We start from the raw sequence: 18,968 nt of genomic DNA on the forward strand, positions 1-18,968 counted from the left end.
TTTGAAAATTAAAATTCGAAAATTTTTTCTAAAGCCTCCAGGGGACTTCATTTTCGCGCGAAAAAATTTTATGTGCCCTTATTGCATCCGGACCCACAATTACCGGTTGCTTTTCGTCTAAAGTCATTGAAAAAATTCGTCCACTATTATCATTTCAAAATTCTTCGAGATTGGTTTTCTTCTGCCAACGGGAATCTCTTTCATTTCTTTTGTGGTCATCTCTTTAACTCTTCCGTTATACATGTTTATTTTTATCTGTTTTGCAGAGCCTTTTTCTTTTAAAAATAATCCTCGAAGAGCTGTGTTATTTCGATGTAATATTGCAAAGACTTCACCATTGGATGTTGATAATACCGTGTATTTTTCGTTTGGTATAGGCTTAAAGACATGACGTCCTTCTTTAACTTGAATTGGTACATTGCGAGGAAAAGTGTATCCTTGAATTTCAAATCGCCGGTGCGGATTCGTGTATGGAATTAGCCGAACAGATCTAAGTTCTTCAATTGTATTTCCACTAAGGCGGTAAAAAGTACGACTTGTACGAGGAGACCTGGACCTGGCACAAATATTGGGATTGACTAGAGAAGGCCTGACAGGAGAAGTTGAAGGCAAGGCAAGCGAAAGAGTTAAATCAAGAGAAGGTCTGCCACGAGGAACACCAGGAGTAGTTTTGGCATTAGGTGAACGGTCAAACTGTAAGCTCATCTCTGTAACAAAAGACAGAGGTTCAATTTTCCATATTAATTCTCTTCTGGTATCTTTTTGTTTTCCAAAGAGAAAACGGGGCGCTTAAAAATTATGTCGTACTTTTAAGGCGGCGTTTTCTATTGACTTTTATAGCTAAAATAATTTTTCAAATATTTCAACTATTTAGTTGTAAATGCATCTGGTTGGTACATAATGAATTTTTTCAGTCTCATCCTAATGAGAAGGTATTGGTTTAAATAAAATTGAGCTTTGTCAGTTTTTTGTTAATCTTTAATTATGAGACCTCTTGTGTCAGAAAAGACGACTTCACATGTGTCTGTTCGTTGTCTGTAATCTCAGATATCGTTCAGACATGATAACTTTCGAAACATTGACTAGATAAGCTTCTGCTTTAGCACACTGTTTTAAGGCCTAAAAAGAAAGAACTTGTTCGTAAAATAGCTATTTTGGATAAAAATTTAAAAAGTGAGCATTTTGAACACTTTGGACACCATTTGTTTAAAGATCGAAGAATTCTATTTACCGAAATCCATATTATTTGAATACTGGAACAATTTAGCCTTATCACTTTTTTCGATAAGAAGAAAATGATCAGAGTTATAGTATTTTTCAAATCTCCCAAAAAAACTAAAATGAACATTATATGCCAAACAATGCATGACATAAAAAAAATGTCAAGAAAACAAAAACTTTGATTTTGGAAGCCCTGAATGATTATAATAACAAGTTTATCAATTTTGTCGAAAAGTGAAAAATTAAAATTTTGATCGTAGAAAACATAATGAAAAATTCCATTTTGCGCTCAAACGGTAAAATATTATGAAAAGATTAACTAAACAAAAATTGCGCGCTCTGAAAAGATCTACGAATTTCATAATAATCACTTTTCGACAGGATGCATAGTTTTTTTCTCGTCGTAAAACACAACATTAAAAATAAAAGAATTAAATTTTTGGACTAAAGATACAGGTTATAAAAACAAAGAAATAGCTAAATGTTGCTCTTCCTAAAAATAGCGAAAACTTATTCAAATTCGTCATGAATCATTTTTGATAGGACACGCACTTATTCTCTTAATTGTAAAAAATAACGAACAAAAAAACTTAAATTTTTTAAAAAACGACACAAGGTACAACCCAACATTGAAAGAGAAAAGTTGTTCACCCAAAAATATCTATAAATTTGTATTTCATTTATAGATGGGACGAGTATAATTTTGTTCAATTGTAAAAAATTTAATAAAAAATTACAAAAATTACATTTTTGGAAAAACAGAAAAATAACATTGAGAATAAACAAATTAAATTTATAGAAAGGCAACAACAATTTTAATAAAATGAATAATAATATTTTTTATTTTAATAGGAGGCGCATTTTTTTAAATGTTAAAAGAAGACAACGGAAATACTTTTGTTCCAGAACTAATGCATATTATAAATGATAATGATATAAATTTATTGAAATGATATACATTATTTAGAGTGTCTGAAAACAAAATATAATGCAAAATAAGAAACAAATATTAAAGTAATCTTTTAAAATAAAATTTGTACTTTATGTTTGAATATCTGAATAAACAGCCCCAGTCGGAGTTACAGAAATAAGTGTAATGTACATTTAATATAATAGAGTTGAACATAATGTAGAAAAGTTTGGATTTTTGACGAAATCTAGTGTGAAGCACGAGAAACGTTATAAAAAAAGTATTCGTTAAATACGAAGGAGCTTTAATAAAAGAGAATTCACAACCACCAAATGACACTTGTCGATAATTTAACCTATCATTTTCAAAAGGCTTGCGCACAAATGTGGGGTAAATACAAAGGTTCTGCTCGTAGTGCGAGGTGCGCAGCAGAACCCTTTTTTTAAATCGTTTGTTTTAAAAGAAATTTTTGGTTTGAACTTACATTTTAGCTCTTTAGTTTTAATTTTAAAATTGATATTTTTGTATGCAATATTTAACTACTAGATTGTAAAATAATGTATTGTATTGAAAATCCATCTCGGTGGACAAAACGTTGAACTATTTAATTAATAATACAGTTTTTTGTTAAACACGTAATTTGTGAAATTAGATAATGTCACAATTCCTTTTTGCCACAAAATTAATCTTCTTGACAGTCAGACCAATCAGAATTTAAGGAATTCTCGGAATTCACGAAATTCATGGAATTCACGGAATTCATGACATTGATGGTATTCATGGAATTTAAGGAATTCATGGAATGTGAAGAATTGAACGAATTCATAAAATTCTAGGGATTCCCTGACATCACGAGATTCATTGGATTTGCGGAATTCACAGTATTAATCGAATTTATGGAATTCGCAGGATGCATGGAATTTATAGAATTCGTGGAATTCATAGAATTCTTGGAATTTTTTGAATTTGTGGAATTCACGGAATTCGCAGAATTTATGGAATTCACGGAATTCACAGAATTCACAGAATTTATGGATTTATCGGAATTTATTGTGTTAATCCACGGAATATACTGGATGTGTGGTACTCACGGAATTCATACAATTTATTTAATTTATGGAATTTACGAAATTCATTAAATCAAACAAATTCATGAAATTCAAGGAATTCGCGAAAACTAAAAAATTCACGGAATTCCATACATTCCTCCATCTCAAAGTCGCAGCCTAAAAACTTTATAGTTATTTGCAAATTTCCTCATTGCGATTAGCTTTGAATCAAGGAACTCATATTATTTTATCATGTTTACCAATAATTTCGAGGATGACCGTCAAGTATAAAAGGAGAGAAGCAACAATTTTCATATTTTTCAATAAGAGAAAAAGATACTCAATGTATAATTGAAGAATTAAATAAACAATTTGGCAAATGAATTTTCTGGTTCTTGATCACATTACGTACTGCATCATATATTCTTTATCTCATAGACAATAAGCGTTAACCTTGTTTTTCTCAGATATTTACATTTCATTAGATTGATTTTCAAACGAAACATGTAACTACTCAATTCAATTCTATTCAATTTGTTTGTTAAAAATTTATAATTTTCCAAGATACACCTTTGATTTAAAATGTAAATCTTTTGTAGAAAATTTTTTTTTACATTCTCCTCAGAGAAGGTTTCACCTATTTTGTTAAATTTGACTCAAATTCAATACCCAGCCATTTTGGATGAAAATTGAAAAAGTTGAAACATTTAAAAAATATTTGAGACAACTTTGTTAAGATTATAAAATTCTATGTACGTTTGTTCGTAGTACTCAAAAAGATGACAAATTACTCCTAGTAAATTTTCTTCATAAAAAAAGACAAATTAAGAATGCTATAGAATTTACAAAATTACAACAAAAATGAAAAAGAAAAGCATGTAAAAAATTACAAAAAAATTAAAAGGAAAATTTTAGGCCAAAAACGCTAAATTCACCTACAGATTTGTTCTAAATCATTTTCTGATGAAATGCGTGGTTATGGTTTTATTCGTAAAAAACAAAATTGAATAAAAACAATTCTGAACAAACGACACTAGCTTCGAAAAACAAGGTTAAGGCAAAAGTTGTGGACTCAAAAAAGCTACAAATTTATTGTGCATTAGTTTTTGTTAGGATGCGTAGTTTAAAAATGAAAATAAAAAAGTTATTTTTTGGACAAACGACGCAAGATACGAAAAAAGATTCATCAACAAAATTTGTACACCCAAATAAGATCCATGAATTTTTTACTAACCACATTTTGACGGAATCCACAATTTTTCGTTCTAGTCGTGAAAAATATGATTAAAAATAAGAAATATCTTTATTTCAAATAATGAAAGGTTAAAAAAAAGATTAAATAAACGTTGTTCATTTAAAAAGAATCTAAATATTTCTTTTTAATCAGTTTTATATAGGACGGGTAGCTTCTTTTTAATCGTTAAAAGTGAGGCCAAAAATTTACAATTGATATAATATCGTACATTATAAATGTAATTATTAATTTTAAAATTCGTAAAAATCCAAATCAATTTCTAATTTTCTATAATAAGATTGATAAAAATGTCGATAAAATATATTTTTTCTTTGCCTTGAAATTTACTGATTTTTATTTTCATAATTGTATTTACCCTCCATTAAAATGACCGCTTAAATACATTGTGAAAAATTACTTTTATTCCATAGATTTTTGTCTAACAGTATTTTATCGCATTTTATCGATTTACTTAAGGGATCATTCTACTTTATCAAATTCAAAAAATTGATTTTCTTTTTAATTTCTTACTGTGTAAGAACCCAGTGCTTTTCCATTCAGCGATTTTCCATTCATGGAAACATTAAACGCGTTTTTCTCGAAATAACGTTTTCACACCGCGTTTGCGTGATGCCAAGGTCATACTGAATCTAAAACTATTTGTATTTTTTGTTATGAATGGTCCATTTTTTCTCAAGCGCCTAAAGTACAACGATCCCTTAAGTTTAGATGTCCACGCTTAAATTTGCCGTTAAATGATCATCCAAACGTAAAATAATTCAAATAAAAAATTTATTGTATATATTACCATTGTGCTGGTCTTTTAATAATTTACAGCACCTATGCTCATCTTTTAAATAGGTAAAGATGCAGCTTTGAAGACAACTTTTGTTGCATTTTACAGCTGGTTTCATCTGAACGGCTATGTATTTTTTATCATTTTTTTTGCACCTGTTTATACAGGGTGGACACGCTGGGGCTTACATACATGGCGAGTTCAGTGCTACCCGAATTGCACAACAGCAGAGGAGAAGCCATTATACAGGGGTATTTTCATATTTCGCGCCTTTAAAGTTGCATTCGGATCGTTCATTCGGCCAAGTCCGTGCATCTTCGGATGGAGTTTATAATAGTTTCCATGGTTGCGTTCGAAACTTCAAACGGTTATGTCCAGATTCACCTGTTTGCCCTAATCACTGTCAGAAAATGTAGGCAATGTCAATTTAGAGTTTACGCATGTAATATTTCATTCACTTTATTTGAAACATATCCTGTCTATTCATAACATACTTTTTTTATGCAGTAAAAATAAGCGTTAAACACCATTCACTCTTTGCCCACTGGAAGCGCAGAATATTATTACTATTTTATAGTATTTGTCACTCAGCAGCCATTCTATAATGTTATTAACACAGAAAAAAAAGACGTTTACTTCTCAGTTCACGTATCTCACTTCATTATTAATTAAACACTTTTAATATTTGTAACTACTATATAACATAACCTATATTGTTTTGACACTCATATCCGTTTGAAGTTTCGAACGCAACCATGAAAACTATCATAACCTTGATCCGAAGATGCACGGACTTGACGGAATGGCCGATCCGAATGAAAATTAAAAAGGCGCGAAATATGAAAATACCCCTGTATAATGGCTTCTCCCATGTTGTTGTGGAATTCGGGTAGCATTTTACTCGCCATGTATGTAAGCCCCAGCGGGTCCACCCTGTATGTGAGTGGAAGACTTAGTTAGCAACATTACATTGCGTTTTCCTCTCTCAGACTTGAGACTTTTTCATCCTAATATTTTGTGGTTGACTCCAGGCAACCCTTGGCATGTCACATTCTCGTTTTACATTATTTCTCACTAGCAGCTTCAAGCTTGAATAACATTTTCAATAAAAATTGCGTATTTTTAGCAGAAAACTAATTTTCGAGACGCAATGCGCCGAATTTCCGGCAACCACGATGTACTCTAAAAATTGAAATTTTTATCTTTTGTGAAAAGTTTTCAGACGCCAAAGCCAACCGTTGAACGAGAAAAGTCTCTAGATGATTATAGATTGTGGCTCGAAAATTAGCAGCCAGTTTCCGTCTAATGTCGGTGAAATTCATTCACTATTACTATTTCAAAATTCTTCGAGATTGGTTTCTTTCTGCAGGCGGGAAATTCCTCAATTTCTTCTGGAGTCAAATCTTCAACTCTTGCGTTGTACACGTTTATTTTTATCCGTTTTACAGTGCCTCTTTCTTTTATATATAGTCCGCGAAGAGCTGTCTTATTGCGCTCTAATATTGCAAATACATCACCATTGGACGTTAATAATACTGTGTGTTTTTTGTTTGATATAGGCCTGAAGACATGACGTCCTTCTCTAACTTGAATTGGTACATTGTGAGGAAAACTGCACTCACGAATTTCAAATTGTCGGTTTGGATTCTTGTGGGGAATTAGCCGAAATGCTTTAAGCTGTTCAAGTGTATGTCCACCAAGGCGAAATAAAGCACGATTGGCAGAAGTAAGACCGGACCTGGCATGAAGAGGAGGAAAATCAGGCGGGGAAGATCTGACAGGAGAACCCGTCGAATGTGGTAAGGCGAGAGAAAGAGACGAATCAAGAGTTCTGCCACGAGGAACACCAGGAGGAGAATGGCCATTATGTGAACCCTCGTACTGTAAGCTCAACTCTGCAACAAGAAATAGATGTTTAACTTTCTTTATAAATTCTCATCCCGTATCTTTTTTTTTCAAAGGGCAAATTTTCCAATTAAAAACTGCGTCATGATTCCAGGCTACCATATTTAATTTTGAATATATTCATCTTGGTTCTGTTGAAGCTTTTATTATTTAGTTAAAAATTGAAATTTTATCTTGAAACCTCGTCCTTTTCGCTTAAAAGATAAAGCATTTAGTTCTGAATGCATTTGGTTGGTAGAGAATACATTTTTTAAATCGGTTTCTTATTGAGAAATTGTTGTTTTCAACTTACACTTGAACCCTTTAATTTTTATTAAATAATCGATCTTTTTGTATTTAATAATTAACGACTTGACTGAAAATTTGTCGATTGTGTAGAAAATCTATCTCGTTGGGCTGAAAATGGAACTACTTGATTTAAATTTAAAAAATAAAAACGTAACTACCAATTTTTGTCAGAACATTAATTTTAAGAAAATTTTATTTAAGAAAATTGATTACTTTGTAACTGTAAAGAGAAGTGGAAATTGCAATATCTTTCGATAATGCTACTTTTTTGTGAGTAAAACTTCTTCTAAAATAAGATTGTCCAATATGCGCCTTACGTACTTTGGCGATTACCCTGTAGACGTGTGCCATATGTGCCAGCGCACATATGGCACTAGTCCCGCATGAGAAAGCACGCTTTTCAAACTTCACATTTTTAACACACACAGTCTACATTAACGCGCAATTGATTAAAAAAAAAGTCGTACTCATTTGGCCAAAATCAAATAAAGGTTAGAAGAAAATAGCAACGGTCAGAATCAAAGCCGAGCAACAATCAAAAGTCTAGGCATATTATTTTATTATACTTACTAGTAGAATTAATAATGAACACTAAGTATAAAAGGAGAGAAGAAACAATTTTCATATTTTCTAATAAGAAGAAGAGATAATGAACGTAATAATGAAGACTTTAATTAACAATTCAACAAATGAATACTTCGGTTCTTTATTAGATTTCGTACTGTATCGTATAGTCGTTATACCATAGATAATAAGCGATAAACTCTTTCTGCTCAGATATTTACATTTCATTATATTTATGAAAAAAAGTGTAAATTTATATTTAGCAGGAATCACTAGAAATTTTAGTCTTCTAAATCGGAATTAAAATCCTTTTTTAAAATTCCTGTTATATGGCAAAACAGTATATTACATAGCTAGGGGCAAAAGGAAGCTCTTTCTGATGAGTGAGATTCCTGAAAAAAATACCTTGGAGAGCACAATGTTTTCTGTCCTGAAGGTAATTTTTTCCTACGGCCATTAAACTGCAACTGTTACAATTCTGCAAAAAATGAGGATTTACATTATTTGAAGTTTACCCGTTTTAGTCTTTAGTTAAATATGCCCTTACTAAAAATTCTGGTTAAAGATTATAGAGAGTCGTTTTCACCCACTAGTGTTCACGGAAAATTTATAGACAATAATGACTGTACTAAAAAACAAATAAATCAAAACGATCAGCACGTGACTTTTATTGTCTATTCTGGGGCTACAGAGCACCTTAGTAATTCAAAAGTGATATTTAGCTGTCTTGACACAAATACTAACGGCCTTATAAAATGTGCAAATAAAGACAGTAGAGAAGACTTGACGACAGAAGGCAAAAGGGTAATTATTGTCTTCTCCCATACAAACAAAAGGAACCCCATTACACTCGATAAGACTATTTACTCAAAGTCTCTCTCGGAGAACTTATTACCTTTTAGAAGATTCGCGGAAAAAGGGTTGCCTATCCATCTTGACAAAAAAGGTGTAGATGTCTTTAATCCTAAGCCTAAAAAATCATTAGTGACCGTTACTTACGACAGTTCTTATTGGCAAAAAAAGAACAACATAACAATGAACTATTTTCAGACTTTGACACCTTCATAACACACCGAAAAATAACAAACCTAGACGAATCACCCACAGTTGACATGACTACTAGCGACAACTGTTCAATGAATCTCGAGAACCATAGGATAAAAACTAATAAAGCCATGCTCTGGCACGCTCGGATAGGCCACGCGTCAATTGAATAATTGCGTAAATTAAAAAATCTATGGAAGGATAATATGGATCTTCAATCTAAAAAGTTTGTCGATAGTGTACTTGATTGTGAAATTTCCGCAGTAAGTAGGTTGTCAAAATTGCCTTTCCAAAACGAGCGAACAAGAGCCGAACGACCGTTCCAAATTATACATTCCGATGTGATGGGAAAAACCTCTCCAGCTACATTCCCCTACGGCTACTAATATATTTCGTCCTTCATAGACGATTTTTCACGACTAGCTATCGCATATCCAATTGAAACAATAGACGAAAAGGGTCAATGTCTAGAACGGTTCATTAAAAGATCGCTAAATCTACTAGGTAAGGACGAAAAGATTTGCTATTTGATATCCGATGAAGGAACAGAGTACATGGGCGGTTACACTAACGACATGTAAATTCGCGAGGATATTGAACGACAGTCTGCTTGCCCAGATTCACCACAACATAACGGAGTTTCTGAAAGGTTTAACCAAACCTTGCAAAACTATCTGCAAACCATCTACAGTCTATGTATATCATCGTACCCTACATAAGTCAAATGACTTTAAAGCGCCTCTTGACAAGTTTTCTCCAAATTATCATTACGATGTAAACCAAATTAAAAGATTCGGCTGTCTAGCTTACTGGGCGATAACGAGAAAGCCAGACTCGAAGTTTTCGGCGCGAGCAGTTCGCAGAATCCTAGTAAGTTATACCGATCCGGGCATGTGTTTTTAAATCCGGAATCCGGGAAATTCTTCAAGTCATGAAACGTTAGATTTAACGACAAGGTAGGCTACGGCGATTGATACAAAGAAGATTCAATAATTCAATAAGAGCGACTGTTAAATACGGAGGGTGAGAACTCTGAAAAGAAACAAAAGATTATTCAAACGACATGACGAGAACCTTATGACACTACAAGTCGGAAAATTATAGGCACGAGCTTTTCTAAATTCTAAATTTTTATAAAAATTCGTGCGATCTAACGGAAACTTATGCACCAGTTCTGAAATTAACTCTGACACAACTGTTATTCGCGGTAATTAACTTTAAAAATTACGACGGTCCAAGGTATGTAAACTCAATAAAGCTATTTACGGCCCACAAATCAGTCCCAAACACTGAAATAAAAAGTTTACAGAAGTTGCTAATTCTCTAGGATGTATTAACGATGAGTATGATCCCTGTCTCTTCTTTAATAACTCAGAGATATAGAAAGTCATTTAACTGATTTACGTAGATGACATACTTTTAGCTAGAAACGACAGTCAAAAGTTAAAAGAAATTAAATTAAGACTCACGACTTCTTTTGAAATGTCAGATTTAGGGAAAACTAGAAATTATCTAGGTATGAACATACGCAGAAATAGAGCTATAAATATAACTCAGGAAACCTATGTAAACAAAATACTAACGAAATTTGGTTTTAACGACGAGTTCCCACGAAATGCCCTTATAATTACTCGACCAGTTTCCAATGACGAAAGAAGACAGAGATAAAACGACGATAGTAACATACTAGACAAGGAAAGTCTTGACTTTTCAGTGGGCACCAAATTCGTCGACGTCTGTACGACATCGTTACGACACCTTTACGACAACTTTACGACATCATATGTCTATGTCTTGTCGGTGTCTTTGCAATATCTCAAAGACATTGTCAGATCAGGCGACTTATTTACAATGTCTTAAAGACACCTTAACGACATGGACATAGGATGTCGGAAAGTTGTCGCAAAGATGTCATAACGATGTCGCAAAAGACGTCGCCAAATTTGGTGCCCAGTGAGTTTCCTTATAGAGAGAAAGTTGGAAGGTTGCTATACCTAGCCGGTTTGACCCGACTAGATATAGCTTACGCTGTAAATATTTTGAGTGAATATCAATTAAATCCCACAGAAAATGAGAACAACATGGTTAAACGTGTGTTTAGGTATTTCAAGGCTACTAAAAGTATAGGTCTAAAATTCCTAGGATGACGGGAAGGCTTAACAGCCTATTCAGGCGCTAGTTTCGCTGACTGTAAATCCTCAATTTCGACTTGTGGTTAATTGCCATTGGAGATCCTGTAGGGCGAGTTGAGACACGTTTCCCTTTTCAATAGTCGCTGCTGTACCGGAACTTCGATTATATACTGGAGCGCAAAAAGTTTGAACAGTTTTATTTTTTATTAACTCTTTTTTTTATGAAAATTTTGAAGTAAATGGGTTTCGAATAGTCAACAATAGTTTTCTTTCTGCCATGCTCAATTGTGACAACAAAGCCGCAACCATCTGCGCAGAGACTAGTGGTGGAAACCGACTCAGCCATATGATCGGCATACATTTAGATTATATCAAAGAATGTGTGAAATACGAAAGCGCAGTTATATAGTGGGTACCTTCAAAGAGCCAACTGGCAGACATATTAACTTAACCTCTTTGTTTCGAAACCCATAGTAGACTATCCAACAACATTCTAAACCACGAATGTTAAATACGTTTGGCATTCATTACACACGCTCAAGGAACGTTCCGTGCTATAAGGGATACTTTAGAACGAATGAAATTGAAGGTGGACACTTGGGCAGCCTTAGAAGTCACAATTAGAATAAAATATTATGCAACACTACTATGAATTTGTATATTAGTACACTCGAGAGAAAAATTCAGTTACTGATTCAAATTTCTAGGTTTTTTTTAGATAATTTTTTTTAATTCCAGTGAGGAAGACACCCTGAAAATAAGATGAAGAATTCAAAAGGTGAATTTCATCCTCTCACATACTTGATCAAATGTGTGAGAAATTCGTCCTTTACCCGTTTCTTTGTTTTTCTCTATATTCACATTTACTATAATAATTCTGATATTTCAAGTTTTATAAATAGATTGCAAGGGATTTCGATAAACTTAGGTCAGGGATAGAGAAAAATTAATACCAAGAAAGCGAAGCTTCTCAGAATAAGATAAACGAACGCATGCATAGAGCAACTTGGAAGGCGCTTATAAGCAAAAAAAATTATATACAGGTCATATGAACTATGTGCCGATATATCATCGTTAGATTTGCAATAAAATTGTGCGGTTCTTCAGTTGTAGGAAGAATGTCTGGTTACGCATATTGGAATAAAGAAATCCAGGCCCCCTAAAAAGATAAGAAAGAAGCATAGGGTAAGGGGGGCAGCGCCAAACACAATACTTACAGTATAAAAATGTAATATTTTGAGAGATAAAACAATATCACACATTATAATTATGTCAATTAGACGTAATTCCAGTCCAAAATATAAGAAATCCCATAAATAAGTGAGGCTTGGCCAAGGGGCAGGTCCGACGAAAATAATATTCACAAGTGCTTAGGTGAAACACGCGTCACAAGTTTCGTCGATAAATCTAACTTTCGGTTTTTCCAATTTTGCTTTAAAAAAATTAGAGTAAAATCTAATTTTTTCCTACAAATTTAAATTTTCCACCGAAAAAATATATTTAGATGCTTTTTTAGATATTAATTTCGACTCACCCCATTATATAGGTATACCACTGTTATCTAATAACATAATTTTAGTTTAAGCAAAGTTTACACTGCTGCTGAATGATTAACTTCATGTTGAATTATATTGCACAAGTATTTATTGAACAAATTTAAAGCGTAATTAAACATCCCCCCCCCCTTGCGGATCAAATTCCTTGTTTTGTTTTTTTGTAACTTTTTGTATTTCAGTAAGGAAGACGTCCTGAAAATAAGATAAAAAATTGATAAGATAAATTTCATCCTTTCTCACATTCTTGATCAAATGAGTTATAAATTAGACCCTCTCCATCTCCCTTTATTCATTTCCTTGATTTTCTTTAAATTCTTTTTCACTGCGACATTTCAGAGATTAAAATCTTTTGAAATATATTAAAAGGGATTCCGATGAGTTTAATCCGATTTGAAATATTGCAAGCGATTCCAAATGAATCGATAGCGATAGAAAGTGAAATAAACTTCTTTTCTAATTCTCGTAAGATAAATTATACTACTATACCTTATATCAAAAAGATTATATTTATTTTAAACTTGAAGGATTTGCTAAGTTTACGATGAACGTATTACTATTGATAAGGCTAATGCCGAAACTGTAGCAGAACATTACGACAATTTTGCGTAGTACCTATACAATAGAACTGAAGCGTCAACGAATTTCGCTTCGAGATTTATTATTTTAGTCCAAAATTCATCTCTTCAGTTGAACATTCAATTATTTTGATGAATAGGATATTGTGCTACGACTCAGCGAACCACGACTTTGACGGCCGAGGCTGCAGTTTGTAGGACATAGCCGTGTACTCTAAAGAGCGGATGAGGTCGTCAAAGGTTTGCTCTGGGGTGACACACGATATTTTATGCAAAAACAGAATGGTTTTCGTATGAAAGTGGGTCTCGAGGGTAAGTTTCGGAATGGGTGGGGGCGGGGTCGAGGAACGGAGCCCCCATGGGGGGTTTGCGGAGTGGAGCCCCCCGTATGGAGAAATACAACACACAATAATTTTGAATAAATATAACTAAAATTAAACACAACCTTTCCTCTACATAGCGTTTCATGTACAACTCTATTGTACAGTCTACAGAAATTAGTGATATACAATGCGCATGCGTCAAAAGGCAGAGCTAGGATAGTTTCGCCACTTGGACCAAAAGTGCTTGCGCGCACTCCGCAAAAGTATACTTTCACGGCTGTAGTAGGGATTGAAAGTCGAAACAATAAGTCGACTTACTTCCCAGAATACCTATTGCACAGGCCACATGTCCTCAACCAGGCTCCGAAAAAATATTAGCTGGTCTAAATTTTGCGGCGACAATCTGTTTCGAAATTAGGTAATTATAAGGCCTGCATGTGAAAAAAAACGCTCACAAGGACACTAAGACGAACCGCGGGCAGGCATTCGATAGAGGAAGAGCGATGATTCATGACTCGAAGAAACATCAACACGAAGGTTTCTCTAAAGCCTAAAGATCTGGCTGAAATGGATGATGAGCTTCGTTGACATTTTTCCGAAGGATCCGACCTCTGGGCTATCAATTGTTGTATGTATGATGCAGCGAGAGCTTTGGCCAATGCGAACCGTAAAAAAACCAATGGTTAATCATAAGACCAAAATAGGAATGCACCAACTCGCCATAAAGATAGACTGGGCAAAGAGGTACGCGTCCCGCATTGAGTGTGTGATGGTATATTTATATTATAATAATATTTATATATACATACCATAATTTTTTAAATTTTTAATTAAAATATATTTACCGCTAAGGTTCAAAAGTTCGCGCGCGAACTCCGGACCCGTAATCACAAACTTAACAAGTCAAAGCTGCTGACCATCAGGCAGCATATTGTTTAGAGAATGCGAATACTATCTGACGCTAAGAGAAGTCTAGCGCAGAAAGAGAGGTGGGTCAGAGAAAATCAACAGTTTCTTTCTGACCCATCTCGACTCTTTCAAGACCCTACAGTTACTGTCGACCGCCCGCCCAGACCAGAGGAGGTGAAAAAAGTATTAAGAGGGATGAAGAACTATTCCGCTCCTGGGCCAGATTGTATTAAGACCTTCTGGTGGGAGAAGTTTCCTTCAACTATCAACATTTGGTCCTTATTTTCACCTCATATTTAAAGTCGGAAGAGCCAATTCCGGAGTAGTTGATAGAAAGGCGCACAATACGCCTGCCGAACAAAAGGCAACTTAGCTGACTCGAAGAATTACAAGCCAATCACTTGTCTGAACGCACTGTATAAGATATTCACAGCTATCCTAAATGATAAGATTGTTCGGGCAATTGAACCTTTGTAGCAAGAAATGTATGAACAACGAGGCTCAAAGAAAGGTGTAGTAGGAGGTTGGGAAAATCTGCTCATCGATAGATGTGTCTGCAAAGATGCAGCATTCTACCAGCGTGACCTATCGATGGCCTGGATTGATTACCGAAAAGCTTTTCATTCGACCTCTCATAGACATATCATCTTCATATCATCTTCGCCATTCCTACGGGTACTTTTGCGACAAACCTGCAGATCGAAAGTACATGGTCACTCATGTATTTTACGTGGACGTTCTTAAGATCTATGCTAAAAACAAAGAGCAACCACAACTAGCTGTAGGAATTTTCGAACGATATACTAAGCAAATTGAAATGGAATTTGGGTTAGAAAATTGCGCCAAGGTTAATTTGAAGTGAGAAAAACTTAATGGCATTACTGAAGACTCTGAGCTCGTCGATAAAAGCGCTATACGACACCTTTGCACTGGAGAGACTTATACATACCTGGTTGTGCCACAGAGCTGTATTATGGATGTGACTTCTATAAAGGATACTCTCCGAAGCAGATACAAACGTCTCATTCAGCAGATTTGGTCTTCCGGACTGCTTGCGAAGAACAAAGTATCTGCAACGAACATGCTTGTCGTCCCAGTAGTACTCTATTTATTGGAGTGGTTCCATGAACGAAGAACGAGCTCAGATCCCTTGATATCGGGAGAACATGATTATTCTGTGTATAGCACATAGTCGCAAATGAAAGAGACCCTCTTTTTAAAATGGCCAGGAAGCAAGAAGAAGTAAGCTAAAATACTCGGACTTCATTTAAGTATTAGGGGTGCGCAAAATGCATCAAATCTTATCTATCTCGAGTACTCACTCCTGAAAGCCCGGATTAAGAAAGTACAAGAAAAAAACTTTTGTGAACAGCTTCTCGATAATAGGATGCACAGTATCTTCCATAGAAATGTGGAGAACGAGTCAATGTCGTGTGAGCTAACTTTTGCTTTTCCTAAATCACCTGGATTGAAGTCTGGTACGGAGGGTTTCATTTTGGCATGCCAAGACGGTGTCATTTCTACCTTAACATATTGTCGCCACATTTTGAGCCAAGACATTCCCGACGATAGATGCAGGGCGTGCCATGCACACCCCCAACATTTAGCTCACATACTATCTAGTTGTCCAACTCATGCGGGAACGATCTACATCCAAACGCACAATGCGGCACTAAGAGTGCTTTATTACCATCTCTGTCACTCTTACGGCATTAACCTTAATATCGCTCCTTTAAATTCTCCTAGGGAAATCAAGTCAAAGTTCAAGAAGGAAAATTGCCGCATATACTGGAACTTTATATTCTCGACAATTGTATCTGTTGCACATGTTTCAGGCCTGTCATAGTTCTTCTTGACTTCGAGAAGCGAACCATGTTCGTTATCAAATTTTCGGCACCAGCTGACAAAAACATCATAGCCAAGGAGAATGAACAGAAAGAGAGGTATAGAGACTTTATAAGGGAGTTGCACCGATTGTAATGGAATATTCTGTTAATTTAATTGTCTATATCATCGACGCTCTAGGAGGTGTTAAGTTTTCACTGTTTAATTGTCTTAATAGCATCCCTGAGTGTCAACAATATGCTAAAACACTTGCGGGAAAAATTCAGAAGACGTGGTTGTGGCTGAAATTTTACCGCGATTTCTCTAGGAGCGGTTGCAGTTTTTCAGATTAGCACCTGCTACCAGCAAAATCCTTCGGTTGTCCTTATGTCAAACTGTGTGCGTGTGCGCGCGCGCGCGCGTGTGTGTGTGTGTGTGTGTGTGTGTCAAAAAGAGTTTTATTCAGTACTTGTATGTAGTTAAAGGTTATCGCAGTCGCATAAATATTTTTCTCAAATGACACAATTATAAGTCATGCATGTGAAAACAAACGCTCGCAAGGAACTGACGTGGCCATTATTGACAAAAATTTCATTGCAACCTTGATGGCATGACTGAATTCCCTTTTGAGGCCTTCCTATACAGTTATTGGATTGGGATCGTTTTTTCTCGAAAAAAGGGGCGCGATGATATAGTGTTTGTTTTCGATCGGGTAGCCTTCTAACACTTCTGCAGAGTCAGTCGATTTTCTTGTTTTAATCGAAAGGTTGAAGTCCGTCCAGAATTCATCATCACCCACTGCTGTCTGTGGCTCTTGTTTTTCTTAGATTTTTCGAATCTCCTCTCTACTTGCTCCTATTTCAGTTGCAACCAGTTGAGCTACACAAAAAAAAATAATTAATTGAAATTAAAAAGGTGTTATAATATTATTTAGACTATTAATAGAAATTATTAACGGGCAAGTCTGAATCCTGAACTCCTGAATTATGGCAGCTTTGATATTGGCCCCAGCATCACTTCCGACGGCGGAAATGCGATCATCAATGATTTCTCAGTCGTCACACACCCGATGCAGGGCCCTCCTGAAATTTGGAATACTTCTTCGGAAATTCGGAAAGATCATACCTTTCACATAATGAGCTGTTACTCCAAGATGCATAGTACTCGTGTGTGTCCAAATATCTGTTGTCAAACAGATTTATTTAGCCGCAGCAAGCTTCTCCCGCACCCTTCTCCGCAAGAACTCGTACTTTACTTCTACGCTCTTAGTATCTGTGGACGCAGATGGTATCTTCCATAACAGTTACAGCTTTTTGACGAAATTTCGTAACCCAGCGTGGTCTGTAGTGCATAGTGGCATTTTGTCCTTGGCAATCATAAACAGAAGTGCATCTAAGACTACTGCGTCTTTTGAACCACCAACTAACAGGAAAAAAGTGTTTCTTTGATAAAGATGTAACGTTGCTTATGCATTTATCCCTTGGACCAGGATGTCTAAGTGTCGTTTCCGTCAATGTTCTAGGATGCTTGGCCTGTGTCGTAATAAAAATTAGATAAAAATTTATTCTGGATACATACCATTAGGAAAAGTGCACACATAAAAACGGATAGAATGTAGAAATTATAGGAAATAGCTATTTCGTTAAATCATATAAGATTAAATAAATATTAGAGAAAACATAATTCGGGGCATACATTTATCTGTGTATCTTGGACGTTTGATTCAATTTGTTGTACTTTTGTTAAAACAAAGTTCTCTTTTGCACTCACTGCACCTTACTTTAGTTCCATCATTTATTTTGAAAAAACAAACCCACACGGGACTAGGACCCATAGTTAAATTTCAATGTTCAGAATTGTATCATTCGGCTATTACAGATCAAGCGATTTAAACCTCTCCATTGGTCACTTTTACCTCATTTTACATCGACTTAGCGAGTTAAAAAGTCAGCAGAAGCCCCCCTCTCTAATATCAACGACCAGTGTCAGTGAGTCATGCCACACTTCGGCATCAGATAGCAAAAACCAGTGAAGATTTAATTTCAATAATTCATTTAATTCAATCTCTAGTCACCAAGCCGAAGAGTTATTTTCCGTCTATTTTAAATGAAATATTTTCGCTTCTAAGTTGATGAAATTATAAACGCTGATGCTCACTCAGTTCTTCACGAAAGAATACCTACTACACTGAAGGACATTTGAGAATCAATTTTGCAGATTTATTTTATTTATAGTTACATCCTACAATAATTTAGGCAAAAACTTAATTTTTTTACGGTCCAGAGTGGGGTGGAATCGGAAAACCAGGTTCAAAATGACATTTAGAACGCAATTATGCACCGATTTTAGATCTTTTTTATTGAAAAATTCAGGAATAAATTTTTCAGAGAATGGTTAGAGTAGATTTTTTATTTTTTTACTTATTGAATTCTTATTTTAATGTAAACAGCGGTAAAAATGTCGATTTTTTTTATTTCATTTTTTAACTTCTTGAAGAAATTTTTCTTGTACTTTTCGTCCCTTGAATTTAATGCACAGGGATATGAAAAAGATAAAAAAATTGTTAACTTGTATAGTTAATTGTTATAAACAAATTGTATTAAAAAATACTCAACATTAGGGGTTATTCCCTTTCGAA

The sequence above is a fragment of the Belonocnema kinseyi genome, chromosome 9 (genome assembly GCF_010883055.1).
Source record: "Belonocnema kinseyi isolate 2016_QV_RU_SX_M_011 chromosome 9, B_treatae_v1, whole genome shotgun sequence".
In the NCBI taxonomy this organism is placed as follows: domain Eukaryota; kingdom Metazoa; phylum Arthropoda; class Insecta; order Hymenoptera; family Cynipidae; genus Belonocnema; species Belonocnema kinseyi.